This window comes from Myotis yumanensis, unplaced genomic scaffold (genome assembly GCF_028538775.1).
Source record: "Myotis yumanensis isolate MYYU_CA2020_CCGP unplaced genomic scaffold, mMyoYum1.0.hap1 SCAF_2, whole genome shotgun sequence".
Classification (NCBI taxonomy): Eukaryota; Metazoa; Chordata; class Mammalia; order Chiroptera; family Vespertilionidae; genus Myotis; species Myotis yumanensis.
The window spans coordinates 142828240-142839520 of NW_027223753.1; the positions used below are offsets into that span (position 1 = coordinate 142828240).

Here is an 11281-nt window from a genome sequence, read left to right on the forward strand (position 1 = left end):
AGCCTTGATTTCAAAATTGGCACTTGTTTCAAAGTAAGGTAGTATATCTCTCATGTAATTAAAAAATAATTAGCTAAAACATGACATATATATGGAACCAGGTTTCATGAAGAAATTGTTCCTAACCAACAGAAAATGTTAATGTTTGTGAAGATGATCAATTAATTAACAGCCAGACCTGTCATTGAATATTGATCCAGTTTATTTATGCTTTTTGATTGAACAGTATCCCCCCAAAAAACAAAAGCTAATTAACTAGCTAAGAATTGAATAAAGTTTAATTCTAAGTTCTAAATATTAAATAAATTTGCAATTTGAAAGCAATGGAACATTTACTCCTTGATAGAAGAGGTTAAGATATGTTTTACTCATCTGCAACAATTAGCCTTCTGCCCTTGCCTTTGTGGATTAGACATTTTCCACATCTTTATTTTTCCTTTTTTCATCCATTTTATATCAGATGGGAGGAAGAGTGGCAGAGAAGACAAAGAAAAGGTGAAAACTTTATCCAAATGCACCCAGAATCCAAAGTTCAACATACATTTACATACATATAAATGCTCTAAATAATATGGCAAGGTTTGAAGTACTGTGAAGTTAATTGAATAGACTCAAGTCACATCAAATTCAAAACAGAGAAGAATGAGGGAAAATGTGGTTTCCCTTAAATAGGGTGCTGATGTAGGTCATCCAAACACTTTATAATCACAAAGGATTTATATTGCATCCCCCCCCCAAAAAAAAAAACACCTATAAAAGACTCAGTTATAAAAAGAGCTATTACTGGCAATAAATACCCTGTATCCCCAGTACTGCATTTAGAACCATGGTATCCCCACAAAATTAAAATAAAGTCATTGTTACTATATTCAAAAAGCTTAAATCTGGGTAGGCCAAATACAATAAATGTAATAAAAAAATTAGGAATTTAACTAATTCAGAGAATAATTTCAAAGAAGTGAATTAATATCAGTACCAATATCAAATTTGTCACTGATTCTGTCATTTATTATGAAGGATAATTTTCCTTCGTAGTGACAGGATGTCAAATATTTTCAAGCAACTATGACACATGACAAAACCTAGTATGAGGTTCACATTTGGTTACATTTATGTAGGAATGTGATTTTTTTTTTTTACCTATTTGAGTATACTTATTCCTTTGAATTAATAATGAGGGAGATAAAAAAGTTGTTGCTTTCAGTACTCACCTCATAAAATTAATACTAACATTAATTTATGTAACAAATTTCAATTCATAGTGCTGACCATAGCAGATATTGAATTTGGCACTGGAGAGAAAATAATTAACAAACTAGTTCGATTTCTGAGACACAAAAACTATTTTTCAAGGGCAATATTTATAAAAAGGAAGTAGGTACATGAATTTTTATATTTATTGGTACTAATTACTTTCATTTTGGAGTTATTGACTTACCATAAAGATACATCTTAGAACTTGAAGATAAAGGAATTAACACTGTCCTATGAACTAAAAGTTAATTCAATATAATTTATTAGAGAAAAGATCAGCAAAGTCATCTTAAAAATAAAAAATGGCTTCCAAAACTTTAGGACAAACTACAACTTGATTACACACATTAACATATCAAGCAAATAAGTTATTCAGAAAAAGGTTATCAGTCTTGGAAGCAAGGCATAAAGAGACAGTTGGAAAAATATTGCTAGTCCCCATCCAAGTATTTTTTTTTTCTTATGAGATTAAGGATTTATTACAGAGGATGTTAAGGAATATGAATCAACAGCCAGACGAAGAGTTAGTTACAAAGGTCAAGGTCTCGAACAAAGGAGCTTGTGTTCTCCTGGAGCATGGGGCCCAGCATGGTGACACATAGAAGTGTTCTGGTCCCCCAACTTGGCGGTTCTTTAAAAAAGAGGGCAATGAGCTGCCCTTTTAGATTTTTTTTTTTTTAATCCAGAGAGAGTATGTTCTTCAACAGTGGATGTTTTCTTAAAACCACAATGAAGACCTATATTTTAAGGCCTGTGGTTTAACACTGTGCACACCAAGCACATTTCTAAATATAATTTGCTTTCTTATAGGGTCTGCTCTCAGAGAAAGATGTGGTCATGCTGATAAAAGTATTATGGTCTGTGTGATATTTTGAGTTCTCATTGTAAAATCAGACATTGACAACTGATTTTAAACATCAGTCTCTGGCTTCAGTGAATGTGAGGCTAACCCTTAAAACAGTCTGTGCTCATTATGCCGAAGCAATCAGGATTCTAAATCTGAAAACCTGAGAGCTGAATTATGACAAATTTATTAAGATAATAAATGCACTCTATCAAACACATGAACATTAACTGGCTTTCCCGGTCCACAATCCAATTGAATGGTGAATTGTTGATTATACATAACACTAGAGGCCCGGTGCACAAAAATTTGTGCACTCAGGTGGGTCCCTCAGCCCGGTCTGTGCCCTCTCACAATCTTGGGCCCCTTGGGGGTCCCTTCCCCTGGCTGCTGGCACCAGTTTTCCTCCAGCACCCAGAACCCAGGCCTTCGCTCTTCGCTGGGAGGGGCTCGCGCGGTGAGCGAGGGGCTTAGCTCTTTGAAAAATACTTCTGAATGTTTGGTAAATAACCCTGTAGGAATCTACTTTCTGAAACATGCTGGTTGTTAAGGGCTGATTTGGGTAATCAACAAAATGTATGTTAAAATCCTAATTCCCAGAACCTCAGAATGTACCTGTATATGGAGAGAAGATCTTTAAAGAGGGGATTACATTAAACTGAGGCAGTTCCAGTGGGACCCTTAGCCCATCTCATTGAAGTCCTTATAAAAAGATGAATGTTGGGGTCCTGCCCCAGCAGGTCCAGGGGTTCCCAAAGGTGTGGACGGAGTCGGCGAAGAAGGAATGACATAGAGGCAGCATTCAGGTGATCATCATAGCCAGGTTCTCTTTTTATTGTCCTGTTACATCTATATTTATACTATTTGATCCTATAAGCATGCCCCTATAAGCTTTTTTTTTTTTTTTTTTTTGTCGAGGAGAGCATGGGGTCCGTTTATTGGGGGGTCAGTCAAAGGGGGGGCTGACTAGGGTGGGGTAGGGCAGCAGATTGTCTGGCCCCCAAGAAAACCAACTTGAGTCCAGAGCCTCGACCACTTTGAAGCCAAAGTCTTCCTCCACCTTTACCTGCACAGGGGCCAGCTCCGGAGTCAGCGGGACTCCCGCCCAGCGCCCTTCCCGTGGTGCTCGCTGCCTCTTCCGCCTACTGGGCCCCTCGCCAGGGGCAGGGCTGCTGGCTTCTGTGGGCGCTGGTGTCCTCCTGGGCGGGGACAGCCCCTCTTTCTCCGGAGGCTCGTTCTCAGTGTTGCCCTCGTCCTCCAGTAAGATGGTGAACTGGCTGGCCCGGTAGTCATTGCCGTAGGAATCCAGCACCCTCATGAGGAACCTCTGCTCCTGCTGGAGTCTCTGTGTTATCCTCTGTACCTGATGGAGCCTGTTCAGGACCCGCTCGTTCACCTGCTCGATCTCCCTGCAGCGCTGACCCAGTGCCTGTTACTTCCTGCGATTGAGTTCCCGTTGGCGCCGCTGCCAGCCTCGGGCTGCCTCCTCCTCTTCATCTCGCTCCCGGAGGCTGGAGCTGCCCAGACCCCCAGACACAAACTCCACTTCAAGCTCACTCTCCAGGATGTGACCACCGAACAGCTGAGGCAGCGCCAGCTCCAAACCGGGAGGTGCTGAGAACTCCTCAAAGCCCACGGCTGCCATGGGCCCCTCTCTCTGCTCCAGCTCCATTTCTCCCTGGCTCCCGGTGCAGAACTTCCAACCTTGCAAACCTCTAGGTTAAAGTGGCTCACAAAATGACAGGCCCCATCCGATTTCACGGCCAGGCACCCAGGCCCTGGCCTCTAAGCCTCCTGGGAGTTGTAGCTCTCTATTTCCTGCTGCCTCCCTCACCCCAACCCCACCCCGAGTCCCAGCTGAAAGGCCCTGCTTGCTGGTCTAACACTGCGGACAAGCACCTGAGTCACTTCCCTCTTTATTCCTGTCCCGACACCGCGCAGTCTGACCACGGAGACTCTCCACTTGGGAGGCCCCTGGGTCTCCTTCTGGGTCTCCTTCTGGGGCCTGGCTGCATTGCCCCTTGGGGACCAGATCTCGTCCCCAGGCAGCGATGCAGCCCGGCCTCTGGCCCCGCCTCTGGGTCTTCTATCACTGGTAATCTGAGAAGCCAGGCGAGGCAGGGAAGAGGCGGAAGTCTGCCCCACCCTGCTTCTCCCATTACTGGCCCAGGGCCAGCAAAGGTGGCCCGGTTCTCCAATCACAGAAGCCGGCAAAGGCAGCCCGGTTTCTCTGATCACAAAGGCGGCCTGGTTCTCTGGCTCTTGGCTGCCACCTGCGTTTTTGATCTCCATCAGTGGCAGGCGGCTTCTTCCGTCCTTCCCCTTTCACCTCCCATCATTGTGCCTACCTATGCAAATTAACCGCCATCTTTCTTGGCAGTTAATTTGCATATCACCCTGATTAGCCAATGGGAAGCGTAGCGGAGATATGGTTAATTACCCTTTTTGTCTTTTATTAGATAGGATTATTACCCTAAATTTCTATATTTTCTAATGTTTTAAGTTTCTGGGTAAGAAACGGAACTACAACCATAGGCAATAGGGTGCTATTTTGAGATATACATGCTTAACATAATCCCTATCGCATATATTGTACAAACCTTACCTTAGCTTGTGGGAATTGATAGTTTGACAGTCATTATAACCTGCTAGTTAACATTTTGCAAACTGCAATCTATTGGTGGAACGAACCTGGAACATGGGCAGAGCACTGTGGAAATTTGATTTTAGAAAACAGACTCTGAAACCAAATATCTTTGCATAGCACGTAGTTTATCTTAGGACCTAATAAAATATCTCAAAAGCATTTCAAAAAACTATGCTTAATATCAAGAACTGGAGTTGGAAGCTAAGCACAGGTCTTTTTCATCCCAAATGAAGGCCTCTAAAAGAGTTTTCCTTTTATAAAGACAGTTATTATTTACTTCTTTACATCTAGAAACACTCAAGTGAACTTCTTTTTTCTGGCTACGGTTTTCAAATTAGCAGAAAGGAAAGGAAATATATATATATATCTCCTCTTCTGGGAGGGGAGAGTGTTTTTCTTTTTTCAGTACTTTCTCTAAAGCATTTGGGTTTTTTTTGTTTGTTTGTTTTTCCCATTCTTTAAATTTTTCCAAATAATTTTGATTTACCTTCTCTATCACTCTTCCCTCTTCCTCATTACATTTCATCAGTCAGATAATCATGTCTGGAGTTGTCCTCACAGTCGTTAACTGAAAATTCCAGGAGGAAGCTGTTGTTTTCAGTGCTCCTTCTATTGCTGTGTTAGTCATGACTGCACTGGGAGAATGCTAACTGAACCAGAAATAGCAAGCAGCTCTGTCCACAGATTAGCTCTTTCATGGGGGTGAGGGCTGAGAGAGGGCAGTGTAGTGCACACAGGGCTCTAATTAAGTACAGACCCACTGGCTTTCTCCCAGTGATTACCAGGGGGATTTCAAGGGCAGAAGGTTGACGTTATATTCTTGGCGCACAGTAGTAGAAGTGGTATTACTAGTAGTACTAACAAATTGTGTATTGATTAAAAGTTCAAACAGTGTTTTCCCATGAATTTTTATTAATGAATAAATCCAGACCATAAAATGTAGTTAATTTGGTAGAATGTGTTGTAAGCCAAGAATAATGAAAAACAGGCCTCTCGCTATGTTCTTATGTACCCTTTCTAGCCCTTTCACTATTAATCATTGAATAATCTTTTAATGTGCATCCCTTTTGGGCACAAAGAACATCATTTTTAAAAGTCTGAAAAATGAGTGAGCCACTAGGACAGAGTCATCATTCTGGCCATAGGATAAGACATTTCTCAAGGAGAAATAAGAGGTTCTGGACGGTGTGCAGAATTCGGGGTCACTCTGGCTCTATCTACCACGTGAGATGCTGACTAGTAACTCCAGCCTTGTCAGTCAGCCAGTCAAAGTTAAAATTAATCATGGGCAGCTTATCTTTTATTCAGATTAATTAGCTACTGAGTAGCACAATGAAAATTAATTAGGAAAACAAAAGGTAAGATGATTCACAATGCTATCACTGAGAATTGCAGAGTCTCACTGTTCAGCCAATAAAACAGAACCTGTTGCCACATGTTCAAGATAAACCTTTGTTTATGCTTCGGATTTATTTGCCAGAGGCATTATATCAATGTCAAGGATTCAGTCCTGGTGATCTCTGATTTCCTGTGTGTCTCCTAAAGTCCCCAGGAACTTCACATAAACTATGTTTGGTTTCTGGTGTTTTTAGGTAGTAATCTACTAAAAACAAAAAAAAGCATAATTCCCTAATAAATGTTAAATAACTATAAAAATATAAAAATTGAGGTTATGTTCACTAAAAATATTATCCTGCCACATTAATCTTCTATGAAAGATATAATAATATTTCTCCATAATCATTTTAAAACGCATCATACTATAACATTTTCTTTATGTATCCCCCATTATTATAATGATGAGAGCAGTGATATATTTAGTTTGTACTTATTCATTTTCAATACCTGAAAATTGTCTATAGAAATCTCAATTAGATCTAAAACTCTCCCCTAATTCTGTTTGAACACAGCTCGGTTAAACAGATTCCATTACGTTTTCAGGATAATTACGATTCCCAATATAACCACACAGAGAAAAAGCTGTTGTACCAGGAGCAGCAGCACTAAGCCTGCCTCCCAGCAAGAGTGTTTTAAAGAGCTTCTAGTGTTATTTTCCATAATAAGGCCCACTAGTTGGCAGAACCCCTGGAAGCTATGCAAACAGCAACACATCTGTTCCCTAAGAGGCAAAATGCCTTGTCTCAGCTGAGATGTTTATTGGCTTTACCAGCAACATTGTGATAGAGCAAAGCCTGGAGCTGCATAGAAGGAATTTTCCTTTAGAGACTTGCCTATCCTCAGAGGAGGAGCAAAGACAGTGAAACCTCCGACCTTGATCCATGCCACTTCAGAGAGTAGCCTCCTTTTCAGACTGGCAAAACCAAAGGGTATTTAATACCTTTTTTGCAAGTGAAGTCAAGGCTGTATAAAAGCTAAAGTCTGCAACAGGAAAAGACAATTTTAAAGTCTACTAATTAGCTCCTTTAAACTATTATATCCACAGCTAATTATTTGTTTAAATAAGGGATTTGACCTTGATTTTTAGTGCTTATGAATAAATAAAATGTTTTTGCATTTCACAAGCATCCTTGAGTTTCATGGCTTGTTTCAAACCAAGGAACAAAGTTCAACCAAGACTTTCATGTGTATATCACTCTTCTGAGGCATGATTTAACCTGAAGGAATAAATAATGAGCCTTTACAGTAGAAATGAAAGCTCCTTTAGAAATTAATCATTTCTACTTTGCAAATATCACCTCTATACTGAAAGCTTTCAAATTTGCATTTACAGCCGTACTATGCTCCTGAGCTTCAGGACTTCATTTCCAGCTACTTACTGAATAATTAGATATTTTCCCTGCTATTCAAAAGGCAACAGGTTAAAAACCAAAAATTCTTTACTTTCCACCTGACAATAACTCTTCCCTTTTTCCTCTCTCCTGCAGTGACTTTTGTTGTTGTTTTTGAACAGTACATGTTATTTTAACAACACATCTGGTATCCAGGTTTAAAGAAAAAGTGACTGTCCCATATCTCCTCATCTATTCAATCCTATTTGTTGCCATTATTACCTGCCCACTCAGAAACTTCATTTCTTGCCTTCTACATACCTAGAGACATCTTCTATATTGCTGTCCATCTTTTCAGTCTGTTACAAACACCGGTGAGAAGATTTCTAGTTTTCTACGCAAAGGCTCTATTCCTTTCCATGCAAAGCACGGAGACTTGAACTCTGTCATCAGGGCTCAACCCCTTCAAACAATCAGTATATATTGTTAAACAAACATGAATGTAAAACAATGTATTCCATAATCTACCAGGTGCCAGGGACTACACTGTGCCCTAGAATATAATGTTTACTAAACTGAAATGTTTTTTCTCCTTCTGACACCTATAGTGTGTTGGGAAGGTAATCTTTGTTAATAATGTTGCTTCGCTTCTTCCTAGATGGGTGCTTGCATTAACTAACTCTTTGTGTCTTAGTTGTCCCATCTGTAAAATAGTGACTACAGAGGGGAAGAACTATATTTACCTATTGGGTTGATATAAAGATTAAATGGGGCAATACATGCTGTGTTCCTGGTCTAGAATATTTATTGTTAAGTTATTCATGAAGGAAAGTACAACTTCTTTTCAGTCTCTCCAATTAGTTACACACCAGATTCAGCAACTTTTCAACTTTGAAGGTTCATGCCTATTATCTCGAGGCACGGTTTCCTCCGACACAGCTAGTTCCTCTTTCTCTGATTTCTAAATCTCTATCAGGTCCCTTACATTATTATTATTATTTTTTATTTTTTTATTATTAATTTTATTATAGTTATTAATACTTGTTATTAACACTTCTTTTACCTTATTTGCTATCATAATTTATTAAAGCTTTACTATGACCTAAACCTTATATTCATTCAATCCTCATAAAAAAGGTATGTTATTCCCACTTACAGATGAGAAAACTAAAGTTTGGGGATAGATGGGAAGGTATTAAATACTTTAGTAGTTCCTAGCTAGTGAGTCATGAAATCAGGTTCAAATCTACATCTACCTGATTCCAAAACCCACATTGTTAGCCTCTGTGCTATGGGTCTTGTCACAGGCTACTGCCCTGCCTTCAGTCTGTCTTAGCCTGTTAATTTGTTAATACATTTACTTAAAGAATTAATTACATTTTATGTAACATATCTTTGTAGCATCCTCTCACTTAGGACCTTGACTAGGAGAGATGTTGAATACATATTTATTGGCTAAATAAATGTATGAATGAAAAAACAAAGTTAAATTTGTAGAATAGAAAAATCTGGGGGAATATAAAGGGGAAGGGGGCTTATTAGGGTTTCTGTGTGCATCATCCTTTCTAAGAAGCATAGACAAAAGTGAAATGGAGGGGGAAAAGAGCTATGAACCATGATGAAGATGATTAAAGAGAGTATAGAGCAGCTGTCAAAGCAAATATCAAGCAACATTAATAACTTTATCGCTCACCATGAGTCTGTCTCAAATATTTCCAAGAAAACAGTATCCTTGCTGTTGCATGGAGTGAGACTGATAATCAAGTGCAGATTCAAATAAATTTTTTTAATCAAATACCTTTAGCTGCAGAATTAAAAAAAATAAAATAAATATATCCCAACTAATGGAAAAATACAAGACTCAGAGGAAAATATTATTGCATTCTTGGTATTTCAGTTTGGGGCAGAGTTGATAAGAAATAAGATCTGCAACGTTTGCCACCTGTTATCTAAGTTGTTTGAATAGTCAGATAATATCCCCAAACATCTGATGCTTATCCAAAAATAACTGTGCTGTGAGACTTACCAGTAAAATGCTTCAGCACTCTCCACAGTAGATTTTGCTAGTGTTTCAACCTCTCCACAAGGTTTCAAAGATGGTCTACATGCGTAAAAGTGAAAATTTGAGATCAGATGCTCATTTCAGTTCTAAATATGAAATTGCTTATTTAAAATAGTTTGTATTTTTTTAAGGGACAATGATTGTTCAAATAAGTCTCTTGTGTGTTAGTAAGAAATTACCCGCATGATTTCTTAACTATAGTATTTATTAAATCTGATTATTTGCTCATTTACATAGTTTTTCACTGAAATAAGTTGTAGGTTTTGAGTTGAAATCTGTACATCCCTATATGCAGATAATGTGAGCTACAAAAGAAGCAGAAATGTGGTCTCTTGTTTCACTGAGCTGACAGTTACAGTTTATGTGCATTATGGAGATGTGGGGGGAAGCAAACATTTTTCATTATATTCTGATTTGGCGATGTGAAAAAACAAATATTATCATTGTTTTTTCAACTTTCACTGCTTTATTCGATTTTGGATAGAAGAGGTAAGAGGATAGCAAAGGAAAAAAAAAGAGGGGTAAATAATAGGAAAGAACAAAAATGCTAAGCCAACTTGGAGTAAAATGAAAGGTATGTGGTATAAAGACAACTATAGTATAGTGGTAATTGCACAGTGGCTCTGTGACTCTATAAATGGTAGAGCAAATGGCAGCATGTGTACTTTTAATCTTTGCCTAATATAATTTATTTATCTGGCTCTTCCTTACCCTTCAAATCTGAACTTAAATATTACCCTTTTCAGGAGACTAGCCCTAAATAAACTTTGTAAAGGGATTCACTTGACAACCATCCAAACAAAGCTACCATCACAAGATCAGTAATTGATCTCAGTCTTCTTCAGTAAAATATTTGTCTTGTGAAGTTTCTAACCCTGTCTATTGTGTTCAACTCCCTATCCTTTGGGCCTCGCACATAATAGGTGCTCATAGTAAGTTTTTCTAGAATGACTAAATAAATGAATGAATGATCAATCTAGTTACTCTTTTCCAAAAGATTGTGTTTATATGTATCATTGCTGGAGTTATTTTTCTCTTAAATATTATGAACTACTAGTAGCCCAGTGCACAAAATTCATGCACTGGGGGGGGGGGGGGGAGGGCCCCTCAGTCTGGCCTTCACCCTCTCCAATCTGAGACCCCTCAGGGAATGTCCAACTACCTGTTTGTGCCTACACTTTTAACAGATAACAGCTCCATTGTTGTTTCTTTCTTATGCTTAAAACCATTGGAATTAGTAGGTATTCAAAGTGTGTATACATTTTGGGGAGACACCCTGTATATCTCTAGTCAGCGGTGAAAGAAACCAACAGCAGATTTGGAACCCCCAGACAGGGAACCTCGCTCACTCCCCACATGTCTCCCCACTTCACTTTCCACCTTCGTGGGCAACAGGAGAATAAATGTTTTCTCTCATTAATTCGGAAAAGCACATCCTGTCACCCGCTGCCCGGCAGGAGTGCGCTAGGCCCCAAGCAAGCAAGGCTCAGTCAGGGCAGCCTTTGCTCATGGGTGCTGGCACCCAAAGTGCACATTCCTCCTCTACAGTCGCCCCGACTATCCCACTGTTTCACTGAGAGGATGGAATTCCTCTCCGCCTCTGGGTTCTTGATCTTGAACGCTGACCGAAGCCACCTCAGCGAGGGCTGCCCGAGCCCAACAGGTGTCTGTCTGCACCTGCTCCTGCCTCAGCACCTGCATTAACCCTCAGAGGTGATCTCGTAGCTGCACTGTCCTCCGTGGGA

At 39.6% G+C, this 11281-nt stretch overlaps 1 pseudogene; it reads right to left on the minus strand.

Moving 5' to 3' along the window:
• Positions 1-3044: 3044 nt before the first annotated feature.
• Positions 3045-3770, minus strand: LOC139002115 (TCF3 fusion partner pseudogene; annotated as a pseudogene).
• Positions 3771-11281: the final 7511 nt, after the last annotated feature.